Raw genomic sequence first — 10076 nt, forward strand, 5'->3', positions numbered from 1 at the left:
TCAACTGTATTTCAGGTACCCTCAAGAGGTCACTGAATTCTACATTGGTTGCCTTTAAATACAATTCTTTATAACACTAAATGGTCCTTTTTGTCTTTTTTGAAGAAAGTCTTTTGGAAAACATTCAGAATAACTTGTAGTTTCCTTTGTCATAAATTATAATGACAAATGAATTACTATTAAAACAGTTCAATAACTTTTTTTTTTCCAGAAGAACTTCTGATATTAGTAATCTTCACAATCCCACTTAACGATTTAAAATCTGGGGACTTGGAATTATCACAAGAAATGCTGGAAGCCTACCAGATATACTTAATGCATTTTATTTAAATTTCATGATACCAGAATTTCAAAGTACTTATTTAATACTCTGTATGTAAAATAGCCCTAGATCTTAAAGGGAAAATACAGTCAGATTTGAAATCAAAATGTAGTCTTTGGGCAAGCTGTTAGGACTCTGTGATTCCTCTTTCATTTTGAGCTTTTAAAATAGTGACTGTTTGTAATGAAATATACAACTATTTGAGAAATAATAATAAAATTTCATTGCTACAAGTATGAAGTGCTGATAATCTAAAAGGGGAGCTGAACCCCCAAGTTTCTGCCAACATACATGGTTTTGAACAGTCATACATTCTAAGTAGGATAAATGAGTTGGGAAGAAAAGAGCCATCAGTACATAACATTTAAAACAGAAGGCTTCACATTCTGGTAAATACTTCTCTGAGAAGACAAGGTACATGATTTTTCAAAAATCACAAATTTGAAGCAGGACTTGGTGATTTGAATTACAGCCTGGGACTGGCAATTTATGCCCCTCCTTTGCTTCAAAAAAAAGTGTAAGAAAGAGTGATGAGATCAACAGTCACCATTCTTGAATCTTCAGCAAATTCAGGATCAATGTAGAAAAATACTGGCATATTTACTTCCTCTTGTGGATTAAGCCTTGGTTCTTCAAAGCAGAAGCACTGTATTTTATTGAAATACTGTCCAGCTTCAAATGGTACAACATTGTATGTAGAAATTCCCATTACTGGTTTGTCAGTAGGATTCTTAGTTTTATGAAATGACAGTGCTGTCTCTCATGGCACTACATATATTTCTGTTTGCTGAGGTCTAAAGTTCCACTGGAGACTTGCATGCACATCTGCATTAAACGTGACTTGAATGATGCGATCCTTAACGGGGACCATGTTTTCAATCTGGTCTGTTGAATGACCTGCTACTGCTGAGCCTCCAAGTCCAGTCGTCTGGCAGTAGAGCCAGTAAAGGGGCCCGGCGGCGCAGGACGCCCCCCAGCAAGCCCACCGCCGCTGCGACCACACATGTGAGGACTGTCTTGTTCCACCGCCGCCAATTCTCCTCCTGCGAGCGCGTGTAGGGGTTAGTGCTCTTCGGGCGCCGAGGCAGCTGCACCGCTATGCCCGGGCTCCTCGATGTCCAGAGCCGCCTCAGCCCCTTCTCAGTATCCGCCGTCCCGCTCCTCCCCGGCCCGAGACACGGCCCTACCCTCTCCGCAGCCCAGGTTGGTTCCTAAGGTGGTTCCAAGGCCACCCGCAGAAAACGACACGCCTCCAAGCAAGATGCCAGAGCCCTCCCATGACGCCCGTAAAGAACTCCCGCCTGTCAGGGACCTACATGTTTAAGAGAAGTTTTAGGTTTACAATAAAATTGACAGGAGAGTACAGAGATTTCCATATATCCCCAGCTCTCATACATGCATAGCTTTCCCCATTATCAACATCATTCATCAGAGTGTTATATTTTTTTAAACAAAAACGAACCACAATGGCATATTGTAATCACCCAAAGTCCTTAGTTTACATCAGGACATTCTTGGTGTTGTGCATTCATTGGGTTTAGACAAATGTTCAGCGACGTGGATGCATCATTATAATATCATACAGAGTATTTTTACTACGTTGAAATTCTATGCTCTGCCTATTTATCTAGGTTGCCCCCTATTCCTGGTGACCACTGACTTCTCCGTTGTCTCTATAGTTTTGTCTAGAATGTCATAAGGTTAGGATCCTACAGTAGTTAACCTTCTCAGGTTGACTTCTTTCACTTAATAATATGCATTTAAGTTTCTTCTTTGTCTTTTCGTGGCTTGATGGCTCATTTCCTTTTAGCATTAAGTAATATTCCATAATCTGGATGTACCAGAGTTTATCTATCCGTTCACCTACTGAAGGACATCTTGCTTGCTTCTAAATTTTGGCACTTATGAATAAAGAAAGCAGCTATAAACATCTGCATGCAAGTTTTTGTGTGGATATAAGTTTTCAGCTCCTTTGGAACACAACTGCTGGATCATATAGTAAAAGTATGTTTAGTTTTGTAAGAAACGGTCAAATTGTCTTCTGAAGTGGCTATACCATTTTGAATTCCCACCAGCAATGTATGATTTTTTTGCTCACATCCTTACCAGCATTTGGCATTGTAAGTATTCTGGATTTGCCATTTTAATAGATGTGTAACTGATGGTGTGATACTCATCTAGAGCCAGACACCCTGGAGTGCAAAGTCAAGTGGGCCTTAAGAAGTATCGCTTTGAACAAAGCTAGTGGAGGTGATGGAATTCCAGTTGAGCTATTTAAAATCCTAAAAGATGATGTTGTGAAAGTGCTGCACTCAATATGTCAGCCAATTTGGAAAACTCAGCAGTGGCCACAGGACTGGAAAAGGTCAGTTTTCATTCAAATCCCAAAGAGAGGCAATGCCAAAGAATGCTCAAACTACCGTACAACTGTACTCCTCTCACACGCTAGCAAAGTAATGCTCAAAATTCTCCAAGCCAGGTTTCAACAGAACATGAACCGAGAACTTCCAGATGTACAAGCTGGATTTAGAAAAGGCAGAGGAACGAGAGATCAAATTGCCAAGCAGTGAAGTCAGGAGAAGAAGGGGATTATAGAAGATGAGATGGTTGGATGGCATCGCTGACTCAATGGACATGAGTTTGAGCAAGCTCTGGGAGTTTTAATGGACAGGGAAGCCTGGCATGTTGTAGTCCATGGGGTCACAAAGAGTCGGACATGACTGAGAGACTGAACTGAACTGAACTGAAGTGGTATCTCATTTTTGTTTTAATTTGCATTTCCCTGTTGCCATATGATGAGGAGCATCTTTTCGTATGGAATTATTTTTCATAACACAATTTTAGGTGTTGTCATGTAGACTTTTTATAGTTTTCAACTCTTTAAATAATTTGAATATTATATTTGTAATGTTTGTGGACTGGAGTTCCATGTAAACTATACTACTCTGTAAGTAGACATTAAATTCATTTTTAACATGTAAGCAAATCATTGGTTAAACTAAATAAAAATAGTCAAGACCCAGAGGAATCGGGTGGAGAGGGAGGTGGGAGGGGGGATCGGGATGGGGAATACGTGTAAATCTATGGCTGATTCATATCAATGTATGACAAAACCCACTGAAATGTTGTGAAGTAATTAGCCTCCAACTAATAAAAAAAATAAAATTAAATTAAATTAAAAAAAAATAGTCAATTTGCAGTTATGTACTGAATTTGCAGCAACACAGTCTCTCTCATGTGAATATGATTGGTATATAAGACTGAGTTCCTGCCATAGAAGAAATAACACAGATGCTGACTGATGACCTTTGGAAGTGGCTTTGAATTTGAGAGTTTATTTCTACCCAGATTTCCACATGTCTTGAGGAATGGGTAAAGGGAGAAGCGTGGTGAACAGAATAGAGAGTAAATTTTTTACGTTGCCAGTGTCCTCAGCTTATTATCAGTGGTGCTATTTCTGCTATTTCTAAATGACTTCAGATTATAAGAAGCATAACTGGGTTTAGCTGCCTGGCACTTTGGCCACCTGATGCGAAGAACTGACTCATTTGAAAAGACCCTGACGCTGGGAAAGATTGAAGGCGCGAGGAGAAGAGGACGACAGAGTATGAGATGGTTAGATGGCATCACCGACTCAATGGACATGAGTTTGAGGAAACTCTGGGAGCTGGTGATGGACAGGGAGGCCTGGCGTGCTGCAGTCCATGGGGTCACAAAGAATCAGACACGACTGAGCGACTGAACTGAACTTTGTAGTAAGAGGTTGTTTATTCTAGGAAACCTGAACACCATAGTATCTGGGACTGAACAGAGGAGTATAATAAGTTCTCATGACCTAGAATGTGAGCTGGAATTAATAGAGGACATTAATTGAAGGTTTAAGTAGAAAATTCCCTTTCTCTACTGCTGCCTAGGAGGAAGATAGACCTAAACTAGAAATTTCTTTTGACTTTAATTTGTAATTTTAATGTGAAAATAATCATCTTAAAAGTTAGGCTCTGTAAATATAATTATATATGTCTGTCTGTCCAACTACTTAATTATAATCTATCATTCATCTAAAATAAGAGCAGATTTTGATAATAACATTTTTTAATTTTTTGACTTTAAAATATTTGGTTTTTAAATTGGTATGTTTTTACATTTTAATATCAACCATCTTTTATATTTTATTAGTTTTTAAAAGTTTTAAATCTTAAACACTATTTTATCTTATCTTTTAATTTTTCCCCACAAATCTTACTTACTCTTCTGATCATAACTCATTATTTTTGTAATATTAAATTCCATCTTTCTTTTATTTTTTGTTTTATCTTTAGAATCTTCTAAAATATCTAGCTTTCATTATTTTTTAATTGGTTGCAAATTCTCTTCTTCTTATTTGCAAATGCTTGTAGTTTTCCTTTAAACATTTTAATTTGACCTGAACTTATGTTTTTCTCTTTAATGTCTATTGTTTTCTTCTAATTAAAGTGGAGTCAACTAATTTTAACAACTTTAAATTATAAAATAATTTATTTTTTCTTAATATTTCTTTCAAAAATTAAGAAATGAAAGAAGCAGATTTCCTATCTCTGCAGCCTGTACTATTTCTTCTGACCATATTACTTTCTCTAGTAATGTAGTGTGACCTACTTCATTGACATAGAGAAGCCAAAACATCACTTCAGTGAGGACATGCAGCTAATTTTAAATTATCTAGGTTATTTAAAGAAAACAGAGCTATACATAATCCAGTCAGGGTGAAGCATGTTCACAAAGCCATCTTTGTTTTATCCAAAATTCTTTGTTAGGGCACATTGTGGAGACACTTTGCTGCATTCTAGTATATGAAAATGGTAAGGAGTGAAACTTGTACTCTTTAAAAATCAAGTCCAGGATGTTCATTTAACTAACTGGACCATTATGAGCTGGAACATGCTTTATAATCTGGTTTAAAAAGCAATATGCCCTTTGTCATAAGCAGGGGATAAAAAGTAACACAATTGGTTATCATTTCACACCCACCATATTGAAAATCATACAACTTACTGCAATTTTTCAGTATTTAAAATTTTACTAGAGATATGGAAAAATAAGGATCCTTGCAAACCGCTTGTGACATTGTATTTGGTACAACAGGACTGAAAAATAACTTTCAGTATGTGCTAAAATTGCCACATATCCTACACCTTGTTATTTTTACTGTTAGGTGTAGACCTTATAGAAATAGTTTTCAAACTTTTATGGCCTCAGAATAGCTTTAAACTCTAAAACATTATTTGAAGACCTCTAAGAATTTTGCTTTTGTAGAATATAATATAAATATACATATATATACATTCATAGAGAATGTGTACTCTATTCCTATAGAAATTTAAATTAAAAAAAGTTTAATTCTCCGATTTGAGAAAAATTTATTCATCAGTATATTTTTAAACAGCATAATAAGTTCATTACATATTAAAATAACATATTTAATGAAAAATTATTTTTAAAACAGAGAAATTAGTGGAAAGAGTGGCATTGCTTATGTTTCTTTATCTGGCTTAACAGAACACAGATTTATATTATGTGTATGTTCATGCTGATTCAGTAGGTTGTTTGGTTGAATAGGAAGGAACATTTGAATAACTTTTTATGTAATTATGGATATTCTTCCTTATGCTACACCAGAACTCAATAAATATTACTTTTAAAATGTTTGCTTGCAATGTGGATTCTGTAGCCATGTCAATAAACAGTTTGTACTCTTACACTAAGATGCATTAACCTCTCTTATACTTTAAACAGATCTTATAACCATGCAAAATTCTATTATACTACCCATTGGATATTTGGGAAATAATGATTCAGTGAATTCACTTATGAGAATAAACAAGGCAAAGGATTCTTTAGTAATACTGTAAAAATACATTTGACCTCACATGTATTCCCAGGAGCTTCAGACTAAACCTTGAGAACTAAAAATTCAGAAAAACTCTTGCAGATATGCAGAAGAGATAAGAATTTTGTGGTTAATTTCAGTTTAAAATATATTGGGGAAAATAAGAGGCATCTGTTCTTTATAACTGAAAAACAAATTAATGGTAGAATCATACAGTTAAATTGAATGAGCTAGAGATAAATCTACCCTCATCAAGAAATTTCAAATATATAATGTTTAGTGGAAAAAGTGTTTGGTATGAAATAATGAATGTAAAATTAAAGAACACTTAAGAAAATGTTGCATACTTGGTGTGGATATGTAAGCACAGAGTAATATATAAAAACATAGTGGAAAAAAGTACCAACACCATACTAGGTGAGAACTGAGCTCCTTAAAAACCTCAGAGAAGCTATCAGGTCAGAATCAACAGGTGCAAATAACAGAAAAAGTCTGATGTGTTCCTCTAAAGAAATGAATTAAAAGTTTGCATTCAGAGCAGATCTGTACTGCCTCTACTTTTCTGTAGCTACTGAGCTGAACTGTGTTGTATAATATGTAATAAAGCCTTGATGTTAAGTTCTAAACAAATGAAAACATTTATCTTAATATTCCAAGTGTGATTTGGAGCTCTAGGAAAAGCCTATCAGTGCCTATATTAATTCTAAATAATGATGAGAGTTTTGGGTGATAGAAGGAAATAGAGAAACAGTTTCTGACTGACTATGGAGTTGGAGTCTAAGATAAATCCAAAAAGATTTTTCTCTGAAGTGAAAGTTTTTGGTAGCGTGTAATCCCAGAATTCAAGCTAAATCTTTCCTTTGAGATAGGACAATACATCTAAGTATCAGTTCAGCCAGTTCAGTTCAGTGGCTCAGTTGTGAGCGACTCTTTGCAACCCCATGGACTGCAGCATGCCAGGCCTCCCTCACCAACTCATGGAGTTTACTCAAATTCATGTCCATTGAGTCGGTGATGCCATCCAACCGTCTCACCCTCTGTTGTCCCCTTCTCCTCCCACCTTCAATCTTTCCCAGCATCAGGGTCTTTTCTGATCTACATATCAGGACTTCTTAATCAGGAAAAGCAAATGAGAACCCACTCCAATATTCTTGCCTGGGAAACCCCACAGACAGAGAAGTTTGATGGGATACAGTCCATGTGGTTGCAAGAGTCAGACATAACTTAGCAATTAAACCACCACCACCAAATAAATTCCAGATATACCAAAGTTAATTTAAGACCTCATATTCAAGCATAAACAGGCAAATGCGAATCAATAATGCTTTTAGGAAATTAAACACCTTTGAAAAGAACACCAAACTAGTAAAACAGTAACTATCACCAAGGAAAAGAATTAATAAAAAGGAGAAAATATATATCTAATTAACATTATTGAGACATTTGAGAAAGTATCATATCAAAATAATAACTTTTAAAAATAAGCAAGTAGTTTTTTTAAAGTAAATATGTAATTATTATAATTACATGGACCTCAGTGGATGAACTAATTAGAATACAAAAAGTGTGGACAGGAAGATGGAGCCAATACACATACTATATTTGTATGTTGCATGTCTTTTTAAACTAGAATGTATACTCCATGAATTCAGAGATTTTATTTGCTTGGCTATTTACAGTATCCCTAGTTCCTTGAAAAATGACTAGTATGAAGTAGGTACCCCCAAATTTGGTGACTAAAAGAATGATTTGTGAAAATTATTGTGAGCCTATTTATACTTGTTGTTCAGTTGCTAAGTCGTGTCTGACTCTGTGATCCCATGGACTGCAGCATGCCAGGCTTCCCTGTCCTTCACTATCTCCCAGGGTTTGCTCAAACTCATGTCCATTGAGTCGGTGATGCCATCCAACCATCTCAATCTCTGTCATCCCCTTCTCCTCCAGTCCTCAATCTTTTCCAGGATGAGAGTCTTTTCTAATAAGTCGGCTCTTCAAATCAGGTAACCAAAGTATTGGAGCTTTAGGTTCAGCATCAGTCCTTCCAGTGAATATTCAGGGTTGATTTACTTCAGAATTGATTGGTTTGATCTCCCTGCTGTCCAAAGGACTCTCAGGAGTCTTCTCCAGCAACACAGTTTGAAAGCATCAATTCTTTGGCTTATTTAAATATTGCTTACTTAATCTTTTGAAATAGAAATGGAATCTTCTATTATAAAATAACATCTAAAATATTTGCTCAGTTTTCATGGGATATATAAACTTCTGATTGAAATCCCAAACATTTATTTGTAAATACATAAAGAGTGTTTTCCTTTTCCACTGTTTGTAGCATCACCATTTTCAACACATGAAGTATTCTTTGGAGAGGGAAGTTTTAAAGGAACAAGAAGGCATAGTGTTCTCATATACATAGTGTCTTGCATATACAAAAGCAGCTGCTTGAGAATGATGATGCTTTTAAAAAAATGGCACTGGTGGCTGAAAATCATTAAGTGTGCAAATTGTTTTACTTATCTGGCTCTTTTCTAATTATTAAACCATCTCAATTGGAATATGTTTATTTATCTCTTTCATTATTTTTAATTTCCAAATGTTCATTCTTACCTCATCTGTGATTACAGACTGTAGTTGTTTATTTTAAGTTGATGTCACAAAAGAACAAATTATCTTTATTGCTTTTTGAAAAGTGCATTAAGAACAAATCATGATGTGGCTTATGGAAAATGAAATAACTTACAGAGAAAAATAGTCAATTATTTTGAATTACAAAATAATGTCCTTAAAATCATGTGGGCATGCTAACCAATAAATTAGCAGATTTAAAATGAGAACTTTACCATTACAAATGAAACATCATAATTCCAGACATCTTGATTCTTAATTTCCAAAGATTCAATTGGTTGGATGAATGTAAGGATAATCCAATTTCATTAATTTGTAGATTTGTAATACATTAAAAGATCATTGTCAATTACTTTTTGCACATTTTCCTTTAATTTTTGTGCAGCTCCAAAAATATTGGAATTCTCTGAGAGCCTGTGAATGTGAGAAGACTAACTAAAATTATAACTGTTTCTATTACCTTATATTGGATAAACCACAGTTGGTAAATTTGAATGAAATAATTCAAAATAAAAGTATGAACTATTGGCGGGTTCCCCATGCCACAATCTGTAAATACATATGTCATATACAAATTAATACAGAGAACAATATATCCTAAGTATAAACTTGATAGTCTCCTAAATTCCTGTAAATTTATTTTTCTTTTCTATAGCTACAAGGTTTTTCTGTCATTCTTCTAACCTTTTATTCATACTCTTGTGTCTGATTCAGCTCCTCCTTGCTGTTGAACAGTTCAATTTGCCCTCTTCCGCTGGCTTATCTTCACCTCCCTTTTACCTCCTCAGCTTGTCCTTGTTTGATTTAGTTGTTAAGACACTGAGTCTCTGTTAACTTATGTCCTGGTCCTCTGTTCTTGTCTCCAGAGGGAATGGAATCAGGTAGTTCCATTTCTCATTATGTCTGTCAAAATAAAAAAATAAAAAATCCAATTAAATTAAGACAATGTAGTATTATCTCATTTAGAGTAAACATTTTCATTTTATCTTGATAAATACATTTATCTAGTATCAATTACCAAATAGTTTTCTTCTAAATAGATGATCAAAGCTATAGTTAACTTGGTTGTCATTGTAATGAATACAGCAAAGCAATGAGTTTGCATTTTACTCAATGCCAGTAAAAGCATATTTGCATTAATATGTCTTTAAATTTGACTCATAGTGTTTATGAGAAATTCATTTATTTTTCCCCAATAAACTTATAATGCAATTTTATTCCAGCCATTTTAAATAAAATAGAAACAAGATTTAAGACCCTCTAAGA

The 10076-nt window shown here is 34.9% G+C and overlaps 1 pseudogene; it reads right to left on the bottom strand.

Annotated features, from left to right (window-relative positions):
- Window positions 1-691: 691 nt before the first annotated feature.
- Window positions 692-1601, bottom strand: LOC122454630 (annotated as a pseudogene).
- Between the last annotated feature and the right edge of the window lie 8475 nt (window positions 1602-10076).

The sequence above is a fragment of the Cervus canadensis genome, chromosome 16 (assembly GCF_019320065.1).
Source record: "Cervus canadensis isolate Bull #8, Minnesota chromosome 16, ASM1932006v1, whole genome shotgun sequence".
Classification (NCBI taxonomy): domain Eukaryota; kingdom Metazoa; phylum Chordata; class Mammalia; order Artiodactyla; family Cervidae; genus Cervus; species Cervus canadensis.